The 17,027-nt window shown below is 42.3% G+C and overlaps 1 protein-coding gene across 6 annotated transcripts in view; it reads left to right on the top strand.

Moving 5' to 3' along the window:
* Positions 1-17,027, top strand: part of LOC124184601 — a 118,774-nt gene that overhangs the window by 93,152 nt on the left and 8,595 nt on the right. For 5 of the 6 annotated variants that reach the window (XM_046574511.1, XM_046574521.1, XM_046574501.1 and 2 more), the window contains one exon: positions 13,243-13,908. The exons of the other annotated variant lie outside the window; for it this stretch is intronic. The gene's annotated coding sequence lies outside the window, so the exon portion shown is untranslated. Of the gene's footprint in view, positions 1-13,242; positions 13,909-17,027 lie in introns of those variants that run through there. 6 annotated transcript variants of the gene reach the window in all.

Raw genomic sequence — 17,027 nt, forward strand, 5'->3', positions numbered from 1 at the left:
CGTACGTGGACGTTGAGAAAATAAACCAGGTCTACTCGACGCGAAGACACCTTCCTTTTCTCGTACCGATAACTCGAACCTGCCAATCGGCGCATCCGCGACCTTGAACTTTGCCCGAACACAACGTGGCGCCTTTGGCCAACCGAGTTCGTTCCCATCAACTCCGCACTGTATTACAACCGTGATAGGGCAAACGTGGGTAATGGACGATGGGCTTGGAGCAAAGGGCAACGGTTATTTCCTATTTCTATCCATTTGTCCATTGGTTTCTTTAATTCCAATTCTGCCCGGGAAAATTCTCAACGTGAAAAAACTGGGCGTCCTTCGGTACTGAGAAGGTAACTCTCCGGAGTACCCGAAGGGATGAAAACGACGAAGCGAAGCGGACATGCGAATTCGTAACAGAGAGTATTAAATTCTTGTAGCAAAATTAAGAGTTCCGTCAGTCTGTTGCCGAGAAATTTCACTGGCTGTTCACGTGTGTGGTGCAAACGCTTCATTTTATGTCGCCTGCACTATACCGTTTGTGACCACCTTCCTGGAATTCTGTATTTATTAATTTCTCTTCTGATAATTTCAATTATTCGATTCGTGACTAAAACAGCCGACCTTGAACGACCTTTGGAAAGAGGTTTTGTAATACTTGGCATAGACTGTGCTGCTTGAAAATTGGTGCTTTCGTGGATCAAGGCTTCTCCGAATCATTCCTGGCCATAACCTAAGATCAGACGTTACATAACGAATATGTCTAGAAGTGATAACAATAACTATCCAAACACCAAACGCTTCACGTCTCGGTTTGGTCAAATTGCGAAGTCGACTCGGCCCATTTCACCGACTTACGAGACCTCCCAGAGGGTTCAAAGGTTTTTTAACGGGTCAGATTTTTTTTGGGCTCGGGTTACAGAACGGAATATAGCAGGACGAGCAAAAGTGCGCAAGGTCGAATAAAGTGCAGACGTTATTGTCGCGGAGTTCCTCACCGACAGCTGCTCGTTACGGAGGGACGTTTGCTTGCAGGACTCGTCGTCTCCTGGCCACGCCTCGCGTCCTGACGGTCTGCCTTCTTTCCTTCCTTCCTTCCTTCCTTCCTTCCTTCCTTTTTTCCTTCGCCTCTTGATGCCGCCGCCCGTAGCATAACTGATATATTGGCAGCCGTTCAGCAGGTGCGCGTGTGTGTGTTAATAGCGAAAACTCGGAACGGTTCGCAAGTAGGTACGAATGAACAATTTCGAGCCAGAGCAATAGTTTGCGAAAAATAATGTGGGCGTAGATATTGCACGGTATTAGACGGCTGGAATTAATTGTCCGTGACGTGGACGGCGGGCCCCTCATGTCGCCCCCTCGAACCGGACTTAGTTTGTCCTGAGCAGGCGTCCGGCCGCGATCAACGGCACCGTTGTTTCAAACTGCACCAAGAAGTTGAGAGAAGCAAAAAGTAAAAGTCGGACTCGAAGAGTTATCTCGCAAGTCTTTCGGTCGAGCTTTGATAAAGCTGTAATTCCCATACTCGCAAGCTTAATGCGAATGCGGTTCTCCGTCGTATCGCCGTGTGGGGGGAACGTTAACGACAAGTTACTTGCGCGGAGTTGAGAGGGGTAAATATCGAGTCGGATGAGGGGAATCGAGGTAGGGAAAAGCCCAAGCTGCGTTTCGCGCGAACAAGCGGCGAGCAGCTTTCCTACTCTGGGAACGTCCGAGCCTTCGGGCTTTCTTGGAGCTGGATAAAAACGATCGCTGACTGCTTTCGTTACACCTCGCTACGGAATGCTCGGCCAACAACGCGCTTTTCTTCTTCACATTAATCTGGGCTCGTTGAGCAAGCTTCTTACACCGTGCGTTAACTTTTGTAGCTTTTTATCCCTGCAACGCGCCAGCTAGCTGCTGCGGGTACGAGGACCACCGTTTTGCTAGAAATACCCGCGCATCACACTTTACGTTATGTTCCTCTAGATCAGGATCGATCGTGTCGATCCTCGCAGATAATCTTTGCGCGCGCGTGTCTCGCCATTTCGCCCACGGTTTCGCCCGCATCCCCTGTAATTTTGTCCTTCGTTTTGTTCTCCCGTTCATTTTATCACATTTTTATATCATGACTGATCGCGAATAATTTTTTTCCTTACATCCTTGAGCGAGATTTACGGCGGTCGTTAGGGACTTTCAACCCTGCGACATTTCATTGCGAACATTGAGTTCAGAATTCTAGAAGTGACAGCACGGAATAAATTTGGCGATTCGCTTCGATTGTAACGATCTTGCGTTACGGAACGAAACACGGGGTTTGTTGAGCGTCAAGAAATGATCCAACAGACACAAATAAATTAAGCAGTGAAAAATTCTTTTATTCGTAATACATTTTTCTTAGACAGAAGTCAGAAACAAGACTGTTTTTACAACAAGGTTGGTTTACGCAGCAACCTAATTAATTTTGTAACATACGAAAGCTTTTATCCGTCTTCTGTCTGTGACAACTACTAGATCAGAAATGGGGGCAAAACGGGTCAGTTCACCCTTTGTACCAATCTGATAGATTGAATTCAATGTCAGTATACGACGAAGATCTAGTACGGCTGCAGTGTGTATTTCGGTCGTGAAGTACACGAAACGTTATTCGAACGGTAGTGTATAATTAATAAAAATCTTTCCTTTGGATTACGTTGTAATTATCATCGCGGTAACAGCCGTGCTGCTCGTGTGTGTAATATGACAAAGGTAGGCAAGTACTTACGAAACAGCCTGAACTTGGTCACGAATAAGGGGACAAACTGGAGTTAAGTAGCGTTCGGTGAAGGTGGCCCCAATTAGCAACGACCTTTGTGGCGTGCCGTAGGTGAAACGAGGCTAGTTGCGGTTCTGGCGCAGAGGACCCGAGGTGGAGTGATTCGCTAGATGTGAACTAACTGAAGCCGGGAGAGAAAACTCTATTTTTCTACTTTTTTTCACGTTCGTTAACAATCCATTGTTGCCAATGCCATTTCACAGGGTGCCTGCAAAGTGGCTGCGGCACATTCTGCGATAAAACTCTTAGCGGCTCGGCGCGTGTGACATTGTAAATTAGGGCACTGGATTTTTGCTAATTATCAAGGAAAAATTAGCCGTCTAGGTACTCGTGGGAACTGACTTTTCACCAACTTTTTATCAACTTGCCGCGTTGGCCTGTTCAGTCAGCGGAATTTCCGCCATAGCTATAACCACGAATGTGCATTAGCAACGAACTTTAGGATATTTTAGATTCAGTTTTTATCTTTCGCTTTTAATTTTTATTAAAAATTCGTAACACATTTACACGACAGAGGTTCTACTTTTAGAGACTAGTGTCCCGTGGGAATTTAATTCAGACTAATTATCAATTTGAAATCTTATAACTACAAGCGAGTCAAAATGAAGGTATGATACATTCAATTGTTATCCTGATCACTTAATTGCTTCCGTGAAAAAAATTTGGTTCAAAACCTGTTCGCATGGGTTACCCGTGCTTGTTAAGAAACGTTCGTAGAGCAGATTGGCAAGGCTGCAAGATTATACTTGATAGTGAAGAGAAAAAGAAACATCATGTGAAATTGAGTATAAATGGCTGCTAGAACCGTTTTGAACTAAACCAAGAAATAACCGTAGAGATTGAATTAACCCGAGTTGGATTAATACGAGTTGGGCGTGAAGTGAATTGGCGGTTATAAATTCTTCTCCATTTTTGAACATCCGATATCGAATCGAGATCGAGACTAGACGCTGTTAAGGGGGATCCAAATTGTTCGACTACGTGAATCGACCGTCTCTTTAACCGTTATACATACTTCCAAAGAAACACGCGCGAACGAACGAACGATTGGAGTGACAATGCCTTATTAATATTGGCGGTTTAACGACCTTTTATCCGCGGCGAGGAGAAAGAACAAACAAGATTCATTGTCCGAGATGGAGGAACCAGTACGAACGACTCCATTGTGTATCGGTCAACGAGTCCTTGTCGTTCGACGATCAAGTTTACTATAAAAAATTAAATACGTCTACCCGAGTACGAAACACAGAGTCGGGGTGTTTATCCGAACCAGTAACTCTCTTCAAGCAAGTAAGTAGTTACAATCCGGGCATCTCACAATCAGACGTATACAGACACGGTGGGCACACAGTCTGCATGTGAATCGTGATCTGGGTCGCCTGATTGCAACAATGCGCTTTGTGCGCTGTTTGCTCTAGACTCCGGACTCTAAACTCCGTCATCCAACTAGTCTCTGGCCTAGGAACACGGTGACACAATAGATGCAGTCTATAAAGAGGGCTGCTATGGGAGTCACGGTGGTGAAGGAGTTGTCGCTTGTTACGTGTATCATTGTTGAGTTGTTACGATACGTTATACGCAATGTTAGCTAAATCCGTCGTAATCAGTTTTCACCACCGAGTTGCTGTCTGAAAACTCTGCAGGAGCTAAAATCTTCAGTTTTCATTCGGAAGAGAAGAATGTAAGCGACGAGTCTCGGATAAATTGAAATAGGTATACCTCGAGCTATCACGGATTTCTGATATTCTCTCTTAACCAATTACACGCCATCTAGATTCACATCGTATCTGTACGAATACATTGATGCTGCTGTGCGCCGTACGATATACATCCTGCAACAACGTATAATCATTCGCTAGCAGCTAATCTATGCATCGAATTTTTTCCCCCCGTCAAACACACCTGCGTATAATGCAATAATAATTGTTTCTATGTTGCATCTTTTTATTTGTCAATTATAACTACAAGCCTGTATCTCCGTGTGCCAGGATAGATATTCGCTGTCGATTTCGCGGGGCAATTAATCAATCTACCGACCCGTATACATGCATGCATAATCTACCGCGCATGTTATACGGGGTGACTCGTACGAATGAATTGTCGTCGACTCGCAAGTACAGTGAATTCTTTGGTAATGAAAACGCGGCGCATTGTTCCTGAATTCACCGGCAAGACAGAGGCAATGAAGAAAGAAAATCGACCACGACGCGATTTCGCAAAGGTGTAATTACATTGCGAGAGTGTGCGAGAAAAGTGGACTGCCGAATTTGCGTTTTCATTCGGAACAAACCGGAAGTTCCATTCGGCAAACCGGCTTCCGCCGAATGACAATCGAATGCGACCAGCCTGCGGAGAGTTCTCCTTAATCAAACGAAATCGGGTCGAGCATAAGTGAAATGTGAGAAACCGCTTGTGCAATCGGAGAAGTAACCATATAAAGTTGAGACAGTCCGTGTAACGCGGGTTTAGCGCGGCGCATGGCCGTTTCGGTAAATATATCTAAGCTCGTAGGCGTTGTACGTACATAATCGATTGTCTTCGCAGTCGAAAGTCCCGCGTCATTTAGCGGATTGGCACACGCTAAGGAGAGTTCGATCTAACGCAATTGCCCAATGCCGATGTGTCAGCGATCATTCCTTTACTCACGACTCAAGTCGCCTTTGTAACGATGTTGACAAAGTCACTCGAAACTGTTCCCAATGCGTGTTTTCAATACTCAACGGCGGCCCGATACGGATGCAACAGCTACGGTATCGAGTGGAAAACGATCAATCCTGATCGATGGTACATCTGTATAAGAATTATAATAAGATGCGCAATGGTGTGTAGGAGGTATGAGAGACGCGGATATCCGTCGATCTGCGAGAGGAAGCTGGTCGTTTTAATTGAATGAATGGCGTATCGAAAGCAATTTTCTTTAGAAAGCGTGGAGCTATAATTAGATGACGAACCGCCGGGGTTGATTGAACGATTTCGATGTCACAGAGATTTTCTTGACACCGATTGATCGGCGTTTCTCTCAGCTCGATCCTAGTCGATTTCTCGGTCTGCGAGTGAGTTCGCTGACGCGTTTCTCCTAGAGCTAATTAAACTCTCGCCGCGGCTCGTTAGAACCAAAATACAGCGATGATCATAACTTCATTCATTTTATACCTCTTACACGTTATGTATATATATTAATGTATATATATATGTATCACGGGTATATTATACGCACATGTTACATTCGGTATCTCAACTGTTACGCAATGATGAACTTGTATTTTAACGTCAAGATGACAGATCACCTTGATTGATATTACAACGGTTTCCTCGACTTTACACATCTAATTTACATTAACATATGTACAGGTCGTTGTGCGTTCGTTGGATACCTTATTCGCCTCTAATTTTTATTTACCTCTTTTTGTATTTCTTATATTCTAACACTTGTCACGCAACCACTTTCCTTGATCACTTCGAGTGAAGGAACTTGTTGTCCTTGAAATATTAGAATTCGGAAGCTCGTTGAACTCTTGCGCAAACTTCTCCGAATGCTAATTTCTCCTATCTTTATTTATTCGTCTTCATTTCACACCGTGAACTCAGCTATCAACGTCATACTTACAGTGTATTTGGATTCGTTTTTATTTCCTTTTTACATCCATCACTTACGGATAAGGTCGCTCATTTGTACACCTAGTGTGATCACGCGGCTACAAGGAACCGTAAGAATAATTACAGTACGAATAACTAGAAAGTGAACTCTAAAGAATTACTCTCCCGACTAGAGTTCGAAGAAAGAATTTTCATTTTCGTAAATAACTAAATGTGGCAAAATAACTCGAAACCCATAAATCGTAAAACGTTCGTCGAAACCCTCAAGTCGACTGAAACAAGTTGAATTTTTGACGGGTCTCGCGACTAATTCGTGACTAATTTCTGCAGAAATATCGAACGAACTTGTCGAACAACCGCAAGGTTGGAAAGGTTTTTGCCATCGCTCTGAGCAGGGTGCGTTGTACCTACGCAACGTACACGCATCGCTGTTCGTACGTACCTACGTGTACGGTACGTGCAGTACGTATGCACGGACGTCGGTAGAGATACTTAGAAACGGACACGGCAGCAGGGACCCGGACGGACATCTGGACACACGCGTATATATACGCGCACCGCGCTCAGGGGGCGTTGAACTTGCGGTGGACCCCGGGATTCGACGGTGCTCGACGAAGAGTTTCGGTAATAAACCCATTGTTGCACCTGCCTGTGTTTCATGCGAGCTCGGTATACGCTGTATAAGGTACATACCCCGACCACTCTACGTACGTACGAGAAACCGACGGAAAACACTATCGGCGTTGGGCTTCGTGACACGCTTCACGAGCGGTACGTGGATCCGGCTCAAATAACGCGTTCGCATCGAAAGAACGAACGGACTCTTCGTAAATGAGAAAAATTTTCACCATTCGGAACGAACGACGACCACTTGCGGACTTGCGAATGATCGGCAAATGATTGGCAAACGCGTATCGCGTACGAAAGATTTCAAATAATTAAGTCGAAAATCGGTATGTCCTGGTGGCATTGTTTTCTATTGTAAATCGCGCAATTGATCGGGCGATTCTTGAGAGCGAAAAGTATTATCTAGTTTAGCAACGGTTCGAAGCATGCGGTTAGATGAGAAAAGAAAGAAGAAATTGCTCCACTCAACTGCGATGATAATTACTACCGAATTTAAGTATGCGGTGAATCTTCTCTTGGCACTCGGAGTCGCATACTTGTAACATTGCAGAGATCAGGGACTTGGCGCACGAAGGTAATTAACTGGAAATCCAGATCTTGCTGGTAGGGCGATGACGATGATAGTAAAAATACTAACAATAATGATTGTGGCAAAAATAACGTAGCAATGACGACGACGACGAGCCTGATGATAATTATGACGATAACAAGGATAATAAAGCAAATGGTAGAAAAGTGGAATAACCTATACGCAGAGCTTGCGGTCAGCGGCAACGGGCGAGTCGGCCGGATTGGAGCGTTGATTTGTAGCCTAACCCCGGACTCGCGCGAACACGTACCTACCTACCTTACACACACGAACACAGAGACAGGGTGCAGCAGCCGGAGTGCCGCGTATGGACTATCTCCAAACTTGTTTCACCCGACAAAATGTAGCCTGCAGTTTACATACGGTGTTCAACGTCCGCTTCGAGACGCCGGTTGGACTGTCTGCAAATGCCTGAGCATCTGTGACTTGGGAGGAGGGATATATTATAAGTATAAGAGGAGAGTCGCCGACTGGCGATGACTTACGAAAACGTCCCGCAACATGCCAGTAATTACACCCTTCGTCGTATGATAAACGCGTAAGACGATGATGATGATGATTATCGAGTCGATGCAAACTTTGTTTGTTCCCCCGATGGAAGAGCCCTCTTTGCTCATCCACCGATTCCCTGGCGACGAACAAAAAACTTGCGAAGCATATCGAGCTCCTTCTACCTTCCACCTTCCAACTTCTGCTTCTTCTTCTTCTTCTTCTTATCTTCACTCCCCGAATCGGTGTGAGCTCGGCCTTATTACACATGTATATACAGATATCTCGCTCGCCCTTAGACTCATCCGTGTGTGTGCAACCGGCTGTGCAACGCCTCTACATACGTCCTCGCATGCCTGTGAATATGGATACGAATATGACGGTACCCACAGCGTGGGTCGCTTTGTTCCGCCACGGGTATCTATCTCTTGTGCGCGATGCATGCATTGACGTAGCCTCGCCCCACACCTGTGGTACACTATACGAGTAACACATTACAGGTACGACAACGCGTGCGGCTTGACCGCAAAAACGTTCGTTTCGACTGCCTCTTAATTTTTAACAATATTATTTAATTTATTTAACCTTCGATTTGTTGTCTCGGTCGAATACGTCTGTCTGATACAGAAACTCGCTGTGATTAGCGAGCGTATGCGAATTTAAAAATAAACTCGGATTCAGCGTTGAATCGAATCTTGAAAGCCGGCAACAATATATTCTGGCTGTAATGTACCTGGAATCTCGTCGGGATTTGAACCGAGCTTGGCTCACAGACTGTGGAAAAAAATTCGGCGCGGCCAAGTGTATTGTCATAAATTATGTGCTTCTAAATTAGCGAAGAACCAAACGTCTTCACACGCAATATCTTACAATTTTCATACTCGTAAAAACTATTCATTTGCATAATAACCGATGTGTTTCTCGAGTTTAGTTTGAAATATCCTTTAACGAATCCTGGATAAGGAGTAGAAAAATATGAATTGTTAAACATTTTCGCCGCGGCGAGACCAAGGTTCGTTCAATTATTGATTAAATTCCTCAAAATCTCTGGGCACGCGTGGCAAATTATTATTATACGTATGTTATAAAATAAAGATGCATACTAACGCTTTTCGTTAACATGCACATGAGTAGGTATACGTAAGCGTTCGGGTTCCGCGTGGGACTGAGTTTGCCGTCGCTGATAATGAGCACGCAAGTTCGTTGCCATTGTCCGACCACGTACGGCAATCCGCAAAGGGGTTATTATTTCGGCAAAGTGTGGTTCCGCACCGCACCACGTGCCTTCGTATCCGTCGGTCCTTTCGTCCGGTCAGCTGCTCGTCGATCCGTGGCTGTTCCTCTGCCATTCCTGTTATTGCCACGTTATATCACTGTCCTTATCATTATCATCGCCATCATCATCGTCGTCGTCGCCGTCGTTGTTTTTGTTATTATTATCATCATTGTGGTACCACGGTTGTATCACCGTTGCAATTGTTATTATTTTATACCCATATTATAGCTATATCCGCCGTTACAGCGTTGAGGGAAATAAAAGGGGGTCTCTTTTATATCTCCTCGGCAGCTCTCGAAGCCGCCTGATCCTCCTCGCCTGCACCCTCGACCGTCGTGCCCTTGACCCTTGACCCCTGACCCTTGAACCTTGTGACCCACGAACATGCACAGAAACACAGACACGCACACCTACACTCCGCTACCTCGAGCAGTCCTTGTCGCTCGGGCTTCTCTCACCTCTGCTCTTAACCAATTTATTTTCCGACGTGGTTCTTCCACAGCAACGCCTGCATCCTTATAACCACGAAAACTTTGGCTCACGTTGCTGGCCAAAGTTTGAAAGCCTCGGTTTTTAGTGAAATTCATATTTATGTACACGCACGTTGATTACGTATTTACGCTATCCACGTACAATATTTTCTTCCTATATATATATATCGTTCCCTTTTTATCGCATACGTCAAGGTACAGTTTAGCGATCGCTTTTGAATAGTACCTCTGATTGCAAGCCTATCACGGTAATGTGTATATTTGAAAGTGCAGAAATATCTTGAAGAAAATTCTCATTTCTTAATCAAACACGAACATTTTATAAGCTTCGCCTAACCGTCGATTCGACATTTGGTTTGATTGCGTTAAAAAAGACAAGGAGCCATCGGTGCAGGTTCGCGTTCAATCTGTTACGGTAATAAACTTCGGGTCGTTTTCTTCGGATACCCGCAGGAAGTCTAAATTACTCGATGCGAATTGACAAATAGCGGTGCGTGAATGAACAATAGAATCGGTTTAAACGGAGAACGGTACCTATAACCTACCATGAAACGGTCTGGCGTTACGGGGGTGTTTCCTTTTTCGTAGCTAATTAAAATCCGGAGGATACTCCGTCGCTTCTTGAAAATTAATTAAATCCCCGTCCCTCCCTCACGTCAGTCAATTCGATTTAATTGTACGTCCCCGGCTCTGTAGGCTCAGAGCTTCGCATAATACAACGTACGTACAAACTTTACAAGGCTGATCAATGATGAATCCCGAAGGTATTTGGCGGACAGCCGTCATCGAGAATCTCCTTTTTTTTTTTTTTTGCTTTTTAAGCAACCGCGCGAGCTTGATCGCGTCGATGAACAAAACGTCCCTCTCTTCACTTTAATTATTAATCAATGCTTTGCGGGCCTCGTCTTATACTCATCCTCTAATTTACTCTGTATCTTTTGTTTACTTCACGACGCGGTCTTTCTACACGCGCGTGATTTTCCTACGATTACGGATATGTTACGCTTGATTTTCCTTTATATCGCTTTGTCACGACTTGCTCTTTTACCCATTTAGTTCCAGTTACCTGCGATAAAGCTTTTCACAGTCACAACTGTTATTTAACTTAACGCACGCCGTGTTCCTCACCTAACAATACGACTCTTCCGTCTTACCGCGTAGACGGGCGTATACTCTAAGCGTATTAGATGTGTAATAATATATAGGTACGCATTAATTCACGCAAGAGAGTCGTTTCACGATAGACAGCACACTATTGAAACGGTCATGTTTTCAAATTTTATCAAAATTTGTAAATACATTGTCGTTGACTGGAGAAAAATTTCTCGAATATTTTTTTAAGCTAATACGAGGAACAAGCTGGTATTTGATTTAGAATCTTAGGTTACGTAGATCATGGTGAAAAATCCATGTAAGCACTTATAAATACCGATGAAAGAAAAAGTTTCGTCTTAAAGGAAATAAAATTCATATTCATGCCTCGACGGGCAATTCCATTAGCTTCAAAATTAGTCTCATTCGAACCTTGTACGAGAAATAGGTCCGGAGACACGAGTGTTTAACGATCATCATACGTGACTGTTTTGCAGATTTTTTTGAAATTGAGACCAGAGACAAGATATGTACTAACTTTTGGAAATATCAATGTAAATTTTACCCCAAACGTGCGCTGTTTGCCGTGGACTAACTCGGTGAGAGTTGAAAAAGCAGATGGATAAAAAAAAAACAAAAAAACACTTGAACACATTACTTCGGAAAAATTATGAGAGGGACGTAGGGCTTGCGCTCTATTGCTTTCTACACCATTGATTTGTCGAAGACTTGAGTTCGCGATTACACAGAGTTGCAAAGTGGTAAAGCGATCGCGCTCAAGACGGGACAGGAACTTTCTGTCATTCTCGTGAGTCCGATTCACTTATTTTCCATGAACAACGCAAAGCTCAGCTTTCGCAACGGCAGTCCAAAACGAATTCAAGCTGACCAGAGGCGGATTAGTTTCCCTTGAAATAAATAATATTACGTTCCACTCATTATACACGTGTTTGATCTGAATTCAGGGTACATTATAAGCTAGTCGAAAATATTTGAAATTGAAATAGAAGTGGATTGCGCGGAAGGAAGCGTGAGAAGCACGCGAATCACCATTCAAGCTTGAAACGCGTTTTATTCTGCACGACTCGTGCCCATACACATTAACACGCACACACACGCACACCCTGAAATAGAAACAACTCGAATATAAACAGCCTTCCGTCACGCGACTGCGATACCGCATCCAGGTCATGCGTTTCTTATCCAAAGCCGAACCCGGTAATTACAGACAATTGAGTGGGGGATTTTTACGTGTTTTTAATCACCACCACCATAGGCCAGCGTCCTGTAAGGTGGACGGCTAACCACTTCATTTCTGCTCGGGCCGGACACGCATTATGCAAAGATTCATCCGCCGGGGAAGCTTGTATTACAGATAAGGTAAATAGTATAAGAATCCGACGTATCGTATCCGTACAGCCGGGTCTGTAATATACGCAGCTTCGAAATCGTGTGTCCGGAGCATCCCTGCCACGACACGTTGCCTCTACCTGCGCCCCGTGCTCCACGCGTTCAGGATATATAAGTCAAATGTCGAAGACGCGGCATGCAGTCGGGGCTAATTTCTTGGCGACTCTATTTCTGGTACACCGAGCATTTACCCATACGCCGCTCGGCTAAGGAATCGCGGAGTACGGCCAGTGACTATTATCATTACGCGAGCCGAGATACGATCAAACTGTCCGTAATAACAGCCGCGAACCCCCCAGCGTCCAGCTATGGACCGAACGGACTCCTGCCTGAACGAAGGGATGTGTTTATTAAATTATATCAAATTATTAGCTGAGGTGCCTGCGCGGATCGACTCGATATACGCGTGTATGCGCCTACGTTATACCATAGCTATGGCGCAACGCCGAAACCCGGGTATTATTGTTTCGTTTTTCGTATTTGCGAAAAGTCGCGATCGGGTTAGGACTTAGGACGGGGGTTAGCCGTACAGGGAAACCCGGTATTTCTGCCGTCTGGAAACTGAATATTTTATGCTAAAACGTTGCTGTTTTTTTAAACCCCGCCCCGAAACAGATCGGCGATCATTGATAATCCGTAATTTGCCAAGTTGATCCCGTCTCTTCTTCATCCTTGGGAAGTTAATGGGACCTACTTTGCGTCAGCTGGTTCGTTGTCGGTAAATTGAAGGGCTCGCGATCATTTCTCCGCTCAATATACACCCGGCATATGTAATCTTCCTCCGTCTCAACCCGCGTTCGATCCCCGGCGTCAGGCATCTAATATCTTACCGAAGAATCACGTCGGCGCTGCTTGTACTAATATTCTCCTCTTCGCCCTTTGTGCATTCCAGATTCGTGTGACCCATGAAGGACCAATGAAGGCGCAGAGCGGCCACCACGAGGGAAAAAGACACAGTACTCAAACCTCATCGAAAATCAAAATTCGTAGCCAGAGCTCAAGAAAGACGCAGAGATGATAGGGGAGGAATTAGGGTTGGGGGAGCTGCTATCCCCTCAGATCTTCGTTTAATTATATTATGCACTTCACGCAGACCATTCTCACAAAACTTCTCGACTTACCTACGTTACGAACACTCGTATTCTGTCCCTGACGCACGCGAGAACCAATAACGGCACATTTAGACAACGTTTACCGGTAGTACAGAGCTTTGGCTGGTGCGTACATTTTTATCTATAGCTTTGATTGAAAAACTTTCACTTCGTTCGGACGAAATATTTTTCACTGAGGCAATGAATTTTAGCAAAACTCAATTATCCAATGTTGCGCGCGTGTTACACGATCGATGCAGCGTGATAATAATATCGAGATTGTTTTCATAAAGTGCCGTTCCATATGCGGAATCTCCTCTCGCAACGTCAGTGGAATGTTACGAGAAAAAATAAATTCAAATAATGAATAATATACACCCATATAGTATCGCCTCGTACGAGTATGGGGTTAAAAATAGTATAAAAACGAGTTGATTATGAGCAAAAGTAGAGACGGAAAGAGGGGCGAAGGGGGAGGGGGAGGGGAGGGCAAAAAGAATGACACGTGGAAGAGAGAGAGAGAGAGAGAGAGAGAGAGAAAAAAGAAAGCGTAGGTGAGGACATGAATGCCATAATAATGACCAAGTTTTTGTGGTCGTACTTAAGTCATACTTTATTATAGCTTTTAGCGAATACACGATTTTATTTCACATTCCATTATCAGAATATCTTACTATTATCCAAAGCAGATTAATACAGATGGCTTATGCACTCGATGGGCTATAATACATAGTACGGATATCTATTAGTGCCTAATCTTCTGGGCGGAGAATTGTTAACTTGCAACCGCAGTATTAGCTAGTATAATATTTATTATACTTGTTGTACGTAGGAGTTGATTGCGGTGACCGTAGATACCTTGAAATTAAAGAACGAAACTACAAAAGCACATGATGGAAACCAAAAAATTCAACGGTGTATGGATGTTTACGGTACTGGTCCATAAACTGGTGGTGACATAAGCCGTCTGCGTTACTTTGTATTATCGTCGCTATATCCCACTTTATGCTATCTCCGTACACGATAATCCGATAAACGTATCTCGGCTTAGGCTTAAATTTGTGTTTGGGACCTGCGTCCGCCTTCATAGCTCAAGTACTTACGCTTACTTGAGATTGCCTTCCGACTGACGGTCCCAAATGCTCATTTGGGTTCTTTGTCCAATTATTTTGTGATTGTTAAAATACTGATACACGTTTAATATAAAATGTTATAGATTAAGATAGGTTCCTTATCAGATTTCGTTTCGTATTTACTTGGCCACCCGAAAATCGTATAACATTGTTATCGTATGTGTTATATATGCTTGAAATAGTAAAATGCAACAGAGAATCTATTATATGTATATTGTATAAAACAAATTATAACTATAATCCATTGACTCTTGAGTATTATAGAAATCAATACTGTTTTATTCACAACTGTTACACTCCTTCGAATTGTACGAATTAGGAAGATTGAACGCAATAATCAAAAACATATAGGAGGAAAAAAAATAAAATCATAAAGACAAATTATAATTATTGAATACGTGGACAAAAATTTTATCGACGCAGAAATACAATGATCGTCATCTCGAAGCAATTGACAAAGCAGACTTTGTTTGATAAACTCAAGTGGCCTTAACAATATACTTATGTTCTGATTAATATCATGAGTCTCACAACGAAAATCAGAAAATTCAGATACCGAAACGAACACAAAAAAAAAAAAAGAATAAAAATACACGTTACGGAAATATTTAAAGTAACAATTTCAACAAAGAATTTTATTGAATATGGAAGGCAAGAAGTAAAAAAAAAGAATTCTAGAATCCGTGTATAGGTGAAATATAATTGACTAATTTTTGTGTAAATAAGCGTAGCGTCAAGCGATTCCTGATTCATAATTTTGTCTAGACACCTCTGAAATCCAGACTCACGATAATAATGAAATGAATAACCGTCATTGCAATGTAATGATTAAATGAAAAAAAGAAAATAGTAATTACTCGTGTATCATAAGTTTTGTGTTACGTTTAGCCGCATAGAATATACGTTATACGTATTATACGATATACATTTTATTTTATGTAATAATTTTGACAAAGGCACACAGTCCCCCTTACGAACGGAACTCTGTACAATATAATCAATCGCACGCGGTGAATATTTCGTACTCGATGTTCTTACTGAGCTCAATTTTGCCACGATGACAATTTCGTAAGACAATTGCAATTATATCTACCGAAGTAGCATCATTATATAAATATATCTATAATTTACCATTCAATTTTCATACTCTTCTCGATCCTTTCATTTCTCGTGCATAGAATAGTCTGTTTTTTTGGTCGCACGGTCAAGATGCTATCGTTTTGCGTGGTTTCATTTGTGCTTTTTTTTTTTTTTTTCTTGTCGAACGATTGGTCCACAAAGTCTTCAAATTCATAAGAAATTTCGTTGATCGTAAAAAAAAGAGAAAGTTATCAATACCGATGGTACTTTGCACTGTAATCATCGTACGTTTTGTTTTTCATCATCAGATACAGCGTGAGAATAACAACAATAGTATTTAAGACTAAACTTGGTAGACTATCATATTAATGATACAGGGGTACTTTCGATTAACGGTACATATTCTATTCTGGAGGAGCCTACAAAGGTTGTTAGCACCGCCATGTATACGTGTATAGTTATATATTATAATCACAAGTATTATACTTGGTAAATGTTCCGCGGCACTCTATGGAACGACTGAATCTTGTGCATTCTTTAAATCATGTATAAATACATACGATAGTCTTGCTAATTATGTTCTCGTGGTGAAATGCTCATTTGTAAGGGTCGAGGACCGTGGTGCCTTGAACCCCAAAATGATCTTCGCTGATTAGGCTGAAGATAACAGAAATATAGACGATGCCCATTTTGTGATTCCCTTAGCAGTTGTTAATTTTTATTTTTATTTTTTTTAATATACTTTATGTATTGCTTATCTAAGTTAGCTTATGTATCTTAGAATTTAAGAGTGTTTCAATAAATGACGATGACATTATATATATATATATACATTTTTTCAAGTTTTGCACTGTTTTTTTTTTTTTTTATCGTTATACTAAATTCGCTGTGACTTTCCATGCTCAACAAACTGGTAATTTACACATTAAATTGTCTATATAGTTTTCACGATTAGTATCGTACTATTGGAAATATTGTGATAAATGTACAATTTATAAAAAAAATCGATAAATTTTTACTCTGATAAAAGAGAAAAATTCTTGATCGATAACATAAGTATTATAGGTTTTAGGTATGTAGAGTGATTTAATCTAAAAGTTGAATGACCGAGATAAAATTATAAAATACTTGTGTTTCAGAGGTAAAAGTTACGCATCAATTTGGCAACACGACACGAACAAGGATTTCTGAACTACAATACTTCTTTGCTTAAATTATTTAATCAACTCTTTGATTAGTCCTTCATAAATTGTAAGGTATTACCGTAATACTAGGAGATTGATAAAGATTAATAATAATAATAGTAATAATAATTCGTGGAAATCAGCAACTCATCTCCATCTCGCTCAACACTTTGGATGAGATATTTTGGC

This window comes from Neodiprion fabricii, chromosome 1 (genome assembly GCF_021155785.1).
Source record: "Neodiprion fabricii isolate iyNeoFabr1 chromosome 1, iyNeoFabr1.1, whole genome shotgun sequence".
Taxonomy (NCBI): Eukaryota; Metazoa; Arthropoda; class Insecta; order Hymenoptera; family Diprionidae; genus Neodiprion; species Neodiprion fabricii.